Below are 15,248 nucleotides of genomic sequence, written 5' to 3' on the forward strand. Positions count from 1 at the left end.
CTCTGCAAAGTGATAACTATATCTGTCTTTTTACATTTGTGGTGTTGATGCTTTTTCCAGTGAAGAGGTGCTCAGGCATTAGCTGGAGTAGAGTTCTGAGCCCATATCCAAAGAGGCCTTCCAGGTACTTGGAGAGAACATGAGGAATGAGGCAGAGATAATGGACACCTGGTACATTCTTCTCAGGCTTGGGAACTGGTACCAATCCTGTTCCATATGCCTGTTCTAGTGCGTACTGTCTATCTCTGGAAAATTTAGCATCACCAGAAGCAAAACCACATAGCCTAGGGGAGCTTTGAGCATGTATCAGACCTATTTGTCCATGGGATCCTTGCCTACATGAGAAGTTGTGCTGGGAAGAACCATGCACTTTTTAGGTTGCTACTGTCCCTTCTGTGACCTGGCAATTATTCCCAGGCTTCACAGGATATCTTATGCTTTTTGTCCTTTGCTCCCCATCTCTGAAATACTAATTAAATCACCTGCTTGACTCAGTGGTAGAGGGTAAGTTGCTCAGATACCAGATTAAACATAATTTCTGACTTATAAAGGCCCTGATCAGCAGCAAGTTTGCATCTCTGAGGGCATTGTGCACATTAATATGATGTGGGTGGGCTTCTGTCCTCTAGGACAGACTGGCAAGTAATAATGAATTAGAGTAGTAATAATGCATTGGAGTTTGCAGTCAGACTAAAACTGTTTGTGTTCACTTCAGTCTTGAAGCGTGTTGACTGGTACACTTTCGGTAGGGGAAAACTGAAGGCAATTTCTGGACCTCTAGGGAAAAGTCTGCTATTTTTCCCTTACAGTTTGTCTAGACAGCATCTAACCAATTTGGAGAAAACTGTAAATAGTGAACAGAACAAATATAAAAGATAAAACAAGGCTACTGGTTTGTATTTCATACTGAAATCAAATACAGCAGGTACTCAGAGGATGTTGTTGGCAAAGTATTTCTCTGATAGTATCAGAAACCATGATAAGGCCCACAGTCTCATGAGTCAGGACACTGAAGAATGATATCCATAAAATCTACAGTATACCCTTTGCCCAGAGTACTCTTCGCCAGTAACTTCTTGGAGAGGCCTAAGTAGTTCTTAAAGTATACTTCTCTTGTGACCAGGGAATGGCTCCTCATGTGTGTGGGCAATGCCAGGTATAGAATCATTTAGGTTGGAAAAGACCTTCAAGATCGAGTCCAACCATCATCCATGCCCACTAAAACCATGTTATGGAGTACCTCGTTTATGTGCTTTTTGAATACCTCCAGGAATGGTGACTCAACCACTTCCCTGGGCAGCCTATTCCAATGACTGACAACCCCCTCAGTAAAGAAATTTTTCCTAGTGTCCAACCTAAATCTCCCTTGCCACAACTTGAGGCCATTTCCTCTCGTCCTATCTCCAGCCACCTGACAGGTAGTTGTAGAGAGCTATAAGGTCTCCCCTCAGCCTCCTCTTCTCCAGACTAAACAGCCCCAGCTCTGTCAGCTGCTCCTCATAAGACTTGTGCTCCAGGCCCCTCAGCAACTTGGTTGCCCTTCTCTGGATGCTGCAGCCACTCAATATCTTTCCTGTAGTGAGGGGCCCAAAACTGAACATAGTACTCGAGGTATGCATCCTCCGTGTGACTGCATGTGAACTCACAGGTTGTTCTTCTGCTGCAAAAAAAGGATTTATAATAACCAAGCACCTTTCAGCTGCAGCAGGACCACTTTCGCTGTGTGAACTTGAACTTCATGTTAATTTAAAATACATATTCAGGCCAGTGTAGCTTTCTGCTGCTGAATTCTTTGTGGCTTTCAGTCATGCAGTTATGTTACCACAAAGAACTAACAGCAACCCCAATTTTGTCCTGTGAAGTACTTATTGTACTGCTTCTCAGTACAAAAGGAAAAAGTTCCCTTTGCTCTGATGGTTGATATACACACCAGACTTTGTATGGTTTCGACTGCTTAGAAAATGTACTGCCTACACAAGCACACACATAAACCTGTATGGCTAGGTGGTACCTCTTAGTAGGTTTAACTTTTCTTCAAAATATTTCATAAAACATGGATGTGGCTGTGCAGAAACCTCTTTTAACTAACAGTCAAAATACTGACTGTATTGGGTGGGAATCTGGCTCATGCCTGTGTTCTCCAGCTATACTGCTGACAAGAGAGTGTCTGTGAGGGAAAGAATATGAGAACTTTGGGGGGACAGGGAATATAAAGACCTTCAAAATCAGATTGTAACAGGTTTGTCTCTGCCTCTTGCTGTATCTAGTCATCCATGTGGTCATTCTCCTGCTCAGAAGAGCTTGGTATGTCAGGGCATGTGACCATGCTGGGCAAAAAGAACAAAACAAAGAGGTTTTTTTCCAACACAGCCATACTATAGCTTCTGTGGAAATTCCCAACACTGGTTGCAACTTCATGTGTCTTAGTGATACAGGACAGAATAAAAATGGAAAGAAACCTATACATAGCATCTGCTTGTTCCCAAAGAATAGTTTGATTTATTTATGTCACAGAAGAAAGAACCCCTTCTGGAGGGGCTCAGTGTCTGGGATGCCTCAAACCTGTCAGTGACCAAGGGAGATACTAAATACTTAATAAAATGGAGCCTTTTCTACTTTGGACACAGGTAATTCCAGTACTGAACCTGTGCAGCACTCTTCATCAATGGCTAGCTCTGTGCTGACAGGCTAGGATATGGGGCTAGCTAGAAGTAGTTGCCACTGATAATGGTGTTGACACAGCTAGAGCCAAAAAGCAGGAAGGCTGGTGCATGACTTTCTGCTTCAGTTATAGGCTCTGCTGGTTTTGGCCCATTTTCTGAGAAAAGTGTCTCTACATGGATTACTTCTGTAAATGAAACCCAAGGATCTTGGTGCCACAGACCCCCAGGACAGCTACTGACCCACACAGGGCAACCAAAAGTTAGACTTTGTTTTCCCAGTGCTTCACCCTTGTGATCTTTCTGGTACACAGTCTTATCTTTCAGGGTAACATGACATACAAAGAAACAGTCTTTTCAGGCAAGCTGCTGAAGCAAGCTCTTTCTACTACACAGCATGGGGCATAAAGACTAAAATGGGAATACCTTTTGTCACTCTTCCTCAGTTTCCTTGCTGCTCTTCAGCAGTATTTGGATTGATGGTCATGGTTATGGGTTTCTTCTTTAGATCACTTCTCTACTGCTGGGCTTTTCCTCTGAACCCTAGAGGCACATTGTGTTTTTCTGTCATGGCAAATCTATCAATCCTAAATCCCCCTGCCTTAGGAAATGGAACAAGTGTTCTTTTCTGTCCAGCTATACAAAGGGCTGTGTCACTCTCATGCCATTTCCCTTTTCAGAAATGGCAGGCCTAGCCATTTGTTTTTATTTTATTCCTACTTATAGGCTTAGAATTGGTTTGAACTTGAATTTATACAGATACGTTCCTGTCTTTAGAAAGCCTTGTTTCAAAATGATATAATTGCTCTTCCAAAGACTCTTAGGGTCTGGGTCTACACTCACATTTCTGCATATAAAGTCTTATAGCAACACTGGGTTATACCTGTGCTTTAATTCGCTGGAACTCATGCACGTTCCTTTGGGAAGAAAGATTCAGTGAATAGTGCAGTGCATATATGAATTGTACATTTACAAAGTCTTGTCCCCTGATTAATTTTGGCCAGGCCTTTATGGGACTCAGCACAGCATATCACTAACAGAAAGGCAAACACTGCCAAACATTAACCACCTGATCTAAGATATGTCACTACTACAGGCTTTCAAATGAAAGATTGTCCACACTTTCTGATATGAGTCAAATGTTATCGAATTATTGACCTAAGCTAATATGTAAAGGAAAAAAAATCAAATATTAGGCTGAGGCAGACATCTACCACAGATAATTCCAGCCCAAACTCATTTGGCAATATTATAAACTGTAGAGAACAGACTCTTATAATGGAAACTGTTGCACACTCTGAAGAGCTGACTGTATCAGTCCCACCTACAAGCACCCACCCATGCTTCTGCACAGTACTTGCATAAAGCCTACTTGTGAAAAAACAGAGTACAGTTTGGTCAGAATAAAAGGCTTTTCTTCCTACTCATGTTTCAGGGGGTTCCTTTCTAGATTAAAGCTTTCTTGCCTCTCTTTTTATCTAATCCCTTTCCAAAGTGACAAATTCCACTTAGCAGAAGGTCCTGAAGTCACTCCTATGACTTCCATTAGTCATACTGCATGAAAGAAAAGTTCTATGGATTAAGGTGCCACGTAGTCTGTAGCATAACTTCAGATCAACCTTGTTCCAGATTTCAGACTTCCTGTTTGCTGTTGAGCAGGTAATTGCGTGTAGTTTTCTAACTATAATCACATGCATATTAAAAGTGCTACTGTGTGACTAAACATACTGGAGATTAAGAGGTGCTTACCTAGCAAGGTATTGCTAGCTTGAGATAGGTAGAACGGAGGTCATGGGGGAGCTCACATGCTGAGAAGATGTGGGTGGATTTTTCATAATCCTCTGATGGACAGGTACACTGAGTAAAAAATAAAGAACCTGTGGTCACAGATTTGCTGCCTTGCAAGTAAGCATGTGTGGTAGGGGAAGACTTGAAACTTGCTGATCTTGGTTTGTTTTGGTAATGGAAAGTTAGAACTAATGGCTGGCTTTCTCACAAGAAGCTCCACCTACTTCTTGATCACTTTGCACTACTAGTGTAAATGTATTACATCAAGAAGATGATAGGGGAAAAAAAAAGCCAAAGAAAATAATATGTTAAATGCACATTATTAGAGGCTTGAAAGTGAAGCAGTCAGAAGAAGTAAGGAAAGGCCCAAACACTGCATAGCATGTGTGCATTATTTTACAGTCTAATTAGTGACAATGTGACAGTGTACACAGACCACAGGGAAAGACTATCCAGAAAGAATTAATGAGGGGCTTTGTTATTTTGCCCAGCTGTGGCTGGGCATTTGCTGGAATGGCCTGCAGCTGAGGCAAACTGTATCTGTAGGAGAAATGAAACTGCAGGGGAAACAGCTTTGTTAGAAGTATGGATGATAGCTTACTAGGGTTGTTCTTCACTTGCTTGACACAGATACCATGGTGGAACTCAGAGTAGTGTCTTCTGCTGGTTCTCCTCTCTTTCCTCCTCCAAGGGAGCTCAAGAATGGATTATCTGCAAATTGTGGAGAAGCTCCAGTTTGCCTGTGATCCTGCAGTGTCCAGAGTATGATGCTGAGCCTTGTTGTCACTGAGAGAAGTGAAACCTGTGGCTGGGTATGTAGAAAGGCATTGTTAAAGATACTCACTCTTTCTTTTCTCTCATGCTCTGGCTGGATACCGCCAACTGTGCAATAAGGCTACTGCTTCAATCTATGCCTGACAGGCACTAGTGGGGAATAACCAGTGCAACTTTTCTGTGGCACTTGTGAAATTTTGACCCAACCTAGCGGTGGCACCTGGCTGTAGCATGTTTCTTGGACTCAAAGTTGAATGAAATGTAACTATGCTTGTTGGTGAGCTGTGTCCTGATAAGTGTGTGCAAAGCTCTACTGATTCAAATCAGTTGAGTGCCTTCCATTGTGATAGGTTTGTTTTACTGTAGAAACTTACTCACCAGTGTATGAATGTGAGCTGGGTCAGTTTGGTTTGCTGTGCCTAGACTTGTGGCTTTCAATAATACAGATTGCTTATTGTATTGGGTTTTTGTGGTCAGGGTTTGGTAGCAGAGGGGCTACAGGGGTGGCTTCTGTGAGAAGCTGCTGGAAACTTTCCCTATGTCTGACAGCCAATGCCAGCTGGCTCCAAGACTGACCTGCCACTGGCCAAGGCTGAGCCCATCAGTGATAGTGGCAGTGCCTCTGGGATAACAAATTTAAGAAGTGGGGGGGAGAACCTGTGCAATTGCAGCTGGAGAGAAGAGTGAGAATATGTGAGAAAAAAACTCTGCAGACCCCCAGGTCAGTGAAGAAGGAGGGGAGGAGGTGCTCCAGGCGCCGGAGCAGAGATTCCCCTGCAGCCCATGGTGAAGACCATGGTGAGGCAGGCTGTCCCCCTGCAGCCCATGGCAGTCCATGGTGGAGCAGATATCCACCTGCAGCCTGTGGAGGACCCCACGCCAGAGGTGGGTGCCCGAAGGAGGCTGTGACCCTGTGGGAAACCTGCACTGGAGCAGGCTCCTGGCAGGACCTGTGGCTCTGTGGAGAGAGGAGCCCAGGCTGGACTTGTGACCTTGTGGGGGACCCACACTGGAGCAGTCTGTTCCTGAGGGACTGCACCCAGTGAAAGGGACCCACGCTGGAGAAGTTTGTGAAGAACTGCAGCCCATGGAAAGGACTTGCCTTGGAGAAGTTCATGGAGCACTGTCTCCCGTTGGGGGAACTCCCTGCTGGAGCAGTGGAAGAATATGAGGAGTTCTCCCCCTGAGGAGGAAGGAGCAGCAGAAACAACGTGTGATGAACTGACTGCAATCCCCATTCCCTGCCCCCCTGTGCCACTCAGGGGTGGGGAGGAGGTAGAGAAATCAGGACTAAAGTTAAGTCTGGGAAGAAAGGAGGGGTAGGGGAAGGTGTTTTAAGAATTAGTTTTTATTTCTCATTATCCTACACCAATTTGATTGGTGATAAATTAAATTTGTTTTGCCTGTGATTGTAATTGGTGAGTGATCTCCCTGTCCTTTTCTTGACCCCTGAGCCTTTCATTATTTTTTCTCTCCCCTGTCCAGTTGAGGAGAGGGAGTGATAGAGCAGCTTTGGTGGGCACCTGGCATCCAGCCAGGGTCAACCCACCAACTTACAAAGCAATAACAGCAACCATAAAAGAGGAATTTGAAATGAAGTCCTTTCTCATGCCTATGATTTCTTTGCGTATCATCCCTGCTCTGTAGGATTGAAATGATAAGGTGACTCCAACTAACTGTGCTCAAATATCATTGCACAGAAATCCATGCTTGTAGTCAGTCTTAAGTTGTATGAGTTTAACAAGATATTTTCTGGTGGTATATACAGCAAGCTTTTGTGGACACCAATAGATTTATGGGCCATAGAACTTTTCTTTCCCTGATGACTGCTTTCAGCTCAACCCATCTCAGAAATGGAGCCACTTGTAGACAAATTTTCTGCTGGTGGGAATGAGAGAATGTGTTCACCCCAATGGAATGGTGACTTGTTAGAAAAACTTTGGTCCAGAAACCTTGAAGGTCCATTTATGAATAAAAAGGTTTGTGTCTTCTCCAGTCTTCTAGGGAACAGAAGTTTGTCTCCCTGCTTCATTGTGGCTGTGCACTAGTTCATTTCCTTAGATCTGTTGAAAAACTCTTGTTTGAAAACTAGTTCTTCTGACAAATAAATAACCTACCAAAGCCACCCAAGAAGAAACACCAGACGTGAAAGATCCTGTCTTCTCTGTGAAAGGTATACTGCCCATTAATGGCTGGAAGGCATAGCCAAACAAATTTGAACAGGAAAGCAGGCACACATTTGTTTTTCTCTTTAATTCTACAGTAAAGCTAAAGCTAGTTCTAGTATTAGTGTTTTCTAACAGTCGTGCTCTGATGGTGAGGACTGTTCCCACAGAATCACTGAAGAGGACAGGTTTGGTCTCTTCTGTCATGAAAGAAAATACCTACTATCCCTACTCCAGGAGGATCTGTGGCAAAATCCATACTTTTCCTTCAGGAAAATCTTTCTAAAAGACATGCTAAAAAAGAATTATAGTTAAAATACATTGAACTAGTGGAAATTTACTTGCTTTCTAGAATATGAGCCACTGTTTCTTTTATTTCTGCAAATATGGGTGAGGTAAAACCTGGGTTCATATTTGAAGAAGAAACAAAAGCAAAAATTGGATTAAAATAAACTCCCAGATTCTAGAATTACATGGCAATTTCAGTTGCCTCAAATCTTAGGTTGTACTGTTCTTCAGAGCAGTATTGGGAACGACTGTAAACATAGAGCAGTAATTCACCCAGGACTGCATTCACCAGCATAATGCCAAATGCTATATTAAAACAATATTTTGCTGTTACATCATGAGCAGATGTGCAGAATAATTAAGCATCTAGGTTAATGTGGGGGGAGAACCACTCTTCGCTTCCAGCCTTTGCTCTGCTTCAAGTGTGGACTGAAAATCCTATTTCTCATATATTCTCATGGCAATATGTTTATTGATATGCCTCCAGATATTTTTTATCTGGTTATTCATATCTTGGTGCATGAGACTACATAGACATGCTAATGTTCTTTCTGACGTGCTTGTTGTGTGTAAAACCAAGGTAACAGTTCTAAAATATACTATCTGCTCTTTAATCTTCATCTTATGCGTCAAGCAAGTAATAACACTTACCTTTTAGGGTGGAACAAGAGTTTTAACTGAGCCAAAACAGCTCTTGATTAATTGTGGGGATTTTCTGTGCATTTTTTATCGTTGTTAGACTTCAGGGAAGACTTACAGGTTTCTAGATGTTGAATCTGAATGTTTAATTCTAAGGCTTTTTTGGCTGAAGCAAACTGAGGCATTCAGAAATTCAACGTCCATCATAAATATATTCCCAGCTCTGCCTGTGGTACAGGATTCTTGTCTCGTCTCCTCTGCGCTGTGTTTTCAGTAACCCTGAACATGTTTGAAGTGGGTGAATATCTGCTTTATCTGGTGCCCTGAGTTTTTGTGCGAGGATGGAGCATTGCAACAGACATACATATAAGTATCGCTGTGGAAACCACAGTGCACACAGCTTCTTTTTAGCCAGTTTCCTTAAAACACAGGAACAATCCAGCTCCTAAATATGTGGGGTTTGGTGGTGGATTCTTTTGCTTTGTTGTTGTTTGGAAATCATGGCAACAAGTAGTGTTTTAAGTGCTTCAAGGAAGGTAATGAGATACTTTTCTGGATCTTTGTGGTTAGCTGCTTCAAAGGGTGAAGGGGAATTATGGCAGAAGGCATATATTTAGTTGCTGTGAGAGGCAGTGGTGACTGGTGTCCTCAGCTGATCAAAGGTAAAAGGCAGTTGTTTGCAGTGAACCACAGAAGTGCTATGGAGATAAGCCACAAAGGCATTTCTTAGATGTGTTCCTTTTCCTAAATACTCTGTTCAGTGCTTTTCGGGAGGTGTTCTTATTCTGAAAACATGGAATGCTACTGTGCATCCTATTAGTAGTGCTATCAAAAATATCCGGTAGAATTTCTTCTTGTCCCTTGCCAGCTAAGCATAATGCTTAGATTCAGGCTTCTCTGGGTGGACGATGTAAGGTGCTCACATCAGTAGCATCCAGAGCTCTTATGCTGTGTCAAACTTGACGAGACAAGGAAAACTGTCTGTCTTCTTGATCTGCTGTTGCTGGCTTTTCTGCCTCCTTTTTATAACTCAGGGCTGGATGGGCTCACTAACCTTGTCCCCACTGAGTCTTTTCTTCTCCAGGCTGATGAACAGTCCCAGCTCTCTCAGCCTCTCATCATATGAAAGATGCTCCAGTCCCTATATCGTCTTTGTGGCCCTCTGCTAGACTCCCTCCAGTAAGTCCACATCTTCCTTGTCCTGGGGAGCCCAACACTGGACACAGCACTGCAGACACGGCCTCACCAAGGCAGAGTAAAGAGGAAGGATTACCTCCCTTGACCTTTTGGCAATGCTCTTCTAATGCAGCCCAGGATACTGTTGGCTTTCTTTGTCCTGTGGGTGCATTGCTGTCTCATGGCCACCTTGGCATCCACCAAGATCCCAAGCTCGTCTGTACAGCTGCTTTCCAGCTGGTGAGCTCCCAGCCTGTACTGGTGCCTGGGGTTATTCCTACCCAGATGCAGGACTTTGCATTTTCCCGTGTTGAACTTCATGAGATTCCCGTCATCCTAATTCTCCACCTATCCAAATCCCCCTGAATGGCAGCACAATCCTATTCTACATCAGCCACTCCTCCCAGTTTTGCATTGCCTGTGAATTTGCTGAGGGTGCACTCTGTCCCAGTGTCAAGGCCATTAATGAAGAGGTAACAACCACCAGGGCACACAGCTAGAGACTTGCCTCTAACTGGCCTTTATGCCACTGATTGCTCCCCCTGGGAGCGGCTGTTCAGACAGTATTAAATCAATGTCACTGTGCACTTACTTAGCCCATACTTTTTCAGCTTGTCTATAAGAATATTGTAGGAGACCATGCCAGAAGTATTGAAGTCACGGTACACAACATCCACTGCTCTTCCCACTGCACAGAGCAGGTCTAGTCATGACCTTTGTTACACGATTGCTGCTGAAGCCTGTGTTATCACTAGTGGATGTACTGCAGGGACAGCATGAAACACCAAAAACCACTCATGGAAATAAACTCAGTTAAACTTCCGGAGCGCACAAGTGTCCTCACTTAAAATGTGTGCCTTGTCTTCCCCAGAAAATGCTTTTGTTCTTCTGGATGATGTCCATCTCTGGTATGCCTTGTTGAAAGCATGTGCCTTGATGGCTGTGCCTTGGCCTATGTCTCAATGGGCAGAGACCCCAAGCAGCCACTTGGATCTGCAGTCTGTTCCAAAACAACCTCCTGTCCTCAGTCTTACATGTCAGTAAGAAGCAGTTTGATGCACATTCCTCTGAGTAGGTTCAGTTGTGAGCTTTTCATAAAAAGATTTTTCCCTAAAATCTTTTGTTTTAAAATCTTCTTTCTTTTTTTTTTTTTCTTTTGGAAAATCTTTTGATGAGTGCCTGAACATAGGGAAAATACTGGCTTACATCAAACACCAAAAAGCCCCACAAAAGCAACTGACAAGTGTTGATGTGTAGTTGGAAACCCCTAGTTTGTGACTTGTCATTTTCCTAACAAAAGCTGAACATTTTCCTAAGCTGCTCCCTGTCACCTCCCTCCCACACACCTCCCCCCAAAAACCAAACCTGCACAACATTCACTTCCTTTTCCCTCTTTTTCCATCCAGCAGTGGAGCAGGAAAGGTCATTCTGATGCTTCCTCTGCTGTGAGTTTGCTGTGTGACCTCACGATAAGGAAATCTGGGGAGCAACCCCCTGCCTGGTCCTGTTTTTCTGGAAGACTTCCACAGGCTAATGGGGAACACAGGCTAATGCAATTATATTGTAGCTCCTGCAGTGAATTCTCTTTCTTCATTTTTCCATCCATTAGCACCCTGTTCCTGATGCAAGCATGCTACCTAGCCAGGGGTACAGCAAAGCAAAGAAGCAATTGGTATGTGTTGCCCTGACCTCGAGCTTCAACAGCTACTTGCTCCTAAACAGTAGTCTGCCTTGGCTGTTGCTCCAATAGCAAGCAGCATGAAGGCTCATGCAATCCTTCCAACAAAACTCTCACCACCAACAACTGTTTTTACTGCTGAAGTGGCTGTCTTGCTCAGCTGAGTAGGAGGACCTTGTCGCTGTTCTCTCAGTAGTCAGCATTGCTATTTGCTCTGCTAGTTCACCCTGACCTGCCTGCTCCTGAATGATTAGCTTCTGGGAGCTGGAGATTCCTCTCCACAGCACCAAGCAAGCTTCCTGTGCTGTCAGTCTGGGAGAGCATTTGGAAAGAGGTATCGTGACTACGCCTCCTGTTTTTTTACTTCTTACACAGCTGGGTGAAGATAAATTTTACGTTAGATGTTAGGGAACTGGAGGAAACGTTCTACCTCTAGTACTGACAGGGTGTTAGCACTGTCTGGGCATGGCCCTAGCTTTCCCCCCAAAACCCCCTAATAATCTGAGATATTTTCTTTAAAGGGCAATGCCTGAACACGTCCCGGGACAGAAAAGTAACAACAGGGGCTCTAAACCTGCTTTTGCAGAAAGTTGCTGTGCCAGCATGGGGGAAACTGTGAACAGCAGGGTTAAGTAGAAATGTCTGTTGTTTATTCATCTTCAGATACAAGAGGAGCCCTTAAAATTTAGTATCTCTTTCTTTCCTTGCAGTCTGCTCCACAGTCACCCACCACAGTCTCACAGTCCCCCACCACAGATATTGCCTCTAACTGAAAGACAATGCTACTCTCGCACTGGACCACCATCAGCACTTAAGAGAGGACTAAGGAGGCATCTTTAAGCAGATGTCCTCCGCTGGCCGTTCCTTTCCACCTCTGTGGCACCCCACGCCTTATAGCAGTCTTATGGTAAATCAGACCACAAAGTTCTTATTTAGGGGTGGAGAGGAGGAGAGAAAAGCTAGTACAGTCTCTGAATTCATTAAAACTTTTTCACCCTACTAGGGGTTGGTAATTTTTTTTTTTTCTTTGAGAAGGAGAACAATAGTTTAAAACTGGTATATTTAAAAACAAAAATCCTGTAAAAAGGCAAGCAATCTTTTCCTGCTGTCATGTTTTAACCCTGGCCAGCAACTAAGCCCCCCCAGCTGCTTGCTTGCTCCCCGCCCCCAGTGGGATGGGGAGAGAATCAGAAGGGCAAAAGTGAGAAAATTCATGGGTTGAGATAAAGACAGTTTAATAGGTAAAGCAAAAGATGCATGTATAATCAAAGCAACATAAGAAATTAATTTGTTAATTCCCATGGCAAGCAGGTGTTCAGCCAGCTCCAGGAAAGCAGGGCTCCATCACGCATAATGGTTGGCTGGGAAGTCAAATGCCATAACTCTGAACATCCCTCCCTTCCTTCTTCCCCAGATTTTATTGCTGAGCATGACATCATATGGTATGGGATATCCCTTTGGTCAGCTGGGGTCAGCTGTCCCAGCTGTGTCTCCTCTCAACGTCTGATGCACCCCCAGCCTACTCATTGGTGAGGCAGGGTGAGAAACAAAAAAGGCCCTGGTGCTGTGTAAGCATTGCTCAACAATAACTAAAACGTCGCTGTGTTATCAACAGTGTTTTCAGCACAAATCAAAAACATAGCCCCATGCCAGCTACTAGGAAGAAAATTAACTCTACCCCAGCCTAAACCAGCACATTCTCCACCCCTTATTCTCTACCATTTATGTCATGCTCAGGTCACACACTATCCAATACATCCTCATTAACCACCACCCCTCTTCCCATCCTTTGATATATACACACACAGATGTCATTCCCTTAGCTTGTTGACCACCCCTCTGTAAAATGTCCATAAACGTCCATAAAATGTCCATTGAGTTCATTTAGTCCATGACTTTGGGCTCCATCTGTTATGGTGGTCAGTCGGGACAGGAGAGGTGGTGTGTTGCATGGAGTTATTGGGCACCAAAGCTGGCTCAGGTTGGGTCACAGCTGCACTTGCTCTGCTTCTTGGTAAGGCTTGTCCTCCATTGGTTCGGGTGGTTCCTGCTATAGTACTTCCTTAACATGCAACTCAAAACATGGATTAGAACAATTTAAAGGTAAATCCATTACAGTCTCCACCCCTGGTCTCTTTGGACCAGACCATAGGGTTTAACACTGCGATGAACTCTGTCCCATTACCCTGTTCTGGCTTGGACATATCCATGGACTGCAGTCCCTTAGGGTTGTACCTGCTCCAAGTGGAGGCTCATCTATGAGCCACAGCCTCTTCAGGGGTATACCTGCTGTGGTGTGGACTTATCCACAACCACAGACACATCCAGGTGTTCCAGCATGGCCTCACGCACAGCCACTCATACTTCAAGATGTACCTGCTGCAGCATGGACTTATCCACAGCCACAGATGCTTCAAGGTGTACCTCCTCCAGCGTGGACTCGTCCTTGGGCCACAGTCCCTTCAGAGGTATACCTGCTGTGGCATGGACATAACCACAGCCACAGATGCTTTGAGGTATACCTGCTCTGGCGTGGACTTATGCACAGCCACGGACACTTTAGGGTGTGCTGCTCCCACGTGGACTCATCCACAGGTCACAGTCCCTTCAACTCAAGTTCACACCAGGGTTCCAGCCTGTCCATACAGCAGCACAGAAACAGCAGCGATGCCCTGGCCATCTGCCAGCCCAGGCACATGGCCATTGCCATTATCAAAATATTCCCAGGCACAGCAGTGCAAGATGGTAAGCAGTACAGCAAGCAACAAAAGCAACCACTAATGAGCACTGGACTCTAATATACAGTAAGGCAAGCAAGCCCCATGGTAAACACAAAAGCCTGCCAATTAATACCTAAACAGCTGTAAGCTCAATCTAGCACATTGAAATCAAATCTGTTGTTATCATGTGGTGAACGTGCCAGTAAGAAGAGTGTCCAGTGAGAGAAAGGAAGAAATGTTCTTAGTTGCTCCGGTAGTTGCCTAGGAGACTGGACTGAAACTCTGACTGTAGAAAGCTTAGGTTGCTTTATCCTCCCTCCTGCAGAAGCATTTGTGAGTAAATAGACCATGGAGTAGGGGCAAGGCTGGTTACAGAACCCTGTGGACTCTGGTGTGTGAGTTTGATTTCTTTTATCCCTGATGGAGGGTAGAGAGACTCTGAGCCATTTGAATGGAAACTGCAACAAAGGATGTGAGATATTTTCCTCTCTCCTGGAGACCTGACCAATCTAGAGAAAAGACACATAGCAAGTAGAGCTCGACAAGCACACGTCCTGAATACCACTGACACTGGTGGGCTGTTGCTAACCTAGGGCATGACCTTGTTGGCATCTCTGAAATTTTGACTTGCCCTGCAGTTTGTGAAGAGAGGAAAAGAAGATGAGTCTTCTCTGTGTACTCCCTTTGTCTGTAATATACTTAGTAAGAGCCAAGCAGATTTGCAGCTTTGCAGATGGTCTTAACATAAAATGAGACTGCTGGTGGAGAAGCTGTGTGTTTGCGTGTAGGTTTGTATGTGTAGGTGCTCAACTACTTAGCTGCTGCAGAGATGAGATTTAGCTGAGTATAACCTGCCTGCGGTTAGGTGATGTGCACTGTGGAAACTCAGTTACTAGGATAGCTACAAATATCAACTAAAGTCAGTGTGGTTTTCTGCTTGCTGGCCTTTTGATAAAGCAGTTAGGTTACCACAAAGAATTAGCAGTAATTTTGTGAGCCTCTGAATTGTTTATTCCTCTAGCTCTTGTCTCGGGGTTCATTCGCTTTGTGTGTCAGCTCTGCAGAGTTCAGATTTTGTTGTGACCAAACAGCCATATGTGACAACAGATGGATGGAATGGGGCTGTGTTTGTAAATGTGAAAGGAACAGTTTCATGGTGCTGTGCCAGCAGAATCATTGTCTGCATCCTGCAGGTGCCGTTCTGCAGAAATGGCCCCAGGCAGTGATTTACACCAGTTTATCTGTTGCACCAGGAAAGGGTGAGGGGCAGCAAAGTAGTGGTAGAAAAGCTGCATGAGAGAGTGCAGTGACATGGCATTTCCTTTTCTGTATAAAGCTAGGTAACTATTCTATATGTTAG

The sequence above is a fragment of the Haliaeetus leucocephalus genome, unplaced genomic scaffold (genome assembly GCF_000737465.1).
Source record: "Haliaeetus leucocephalus isolate CR32 unplaced genomic scaffold, Haliaeetus_leucocephalus-4.0 Scaffold228, whole genome shotgun sequence".
In the NCBI taxonomy this organism is placed as follows: Eukaryota; Metazoa; Chordata; class Aves; order Accipitriformes; family Accipitridae; genus Haliaeetus; species Haliaeetus leucocephalus.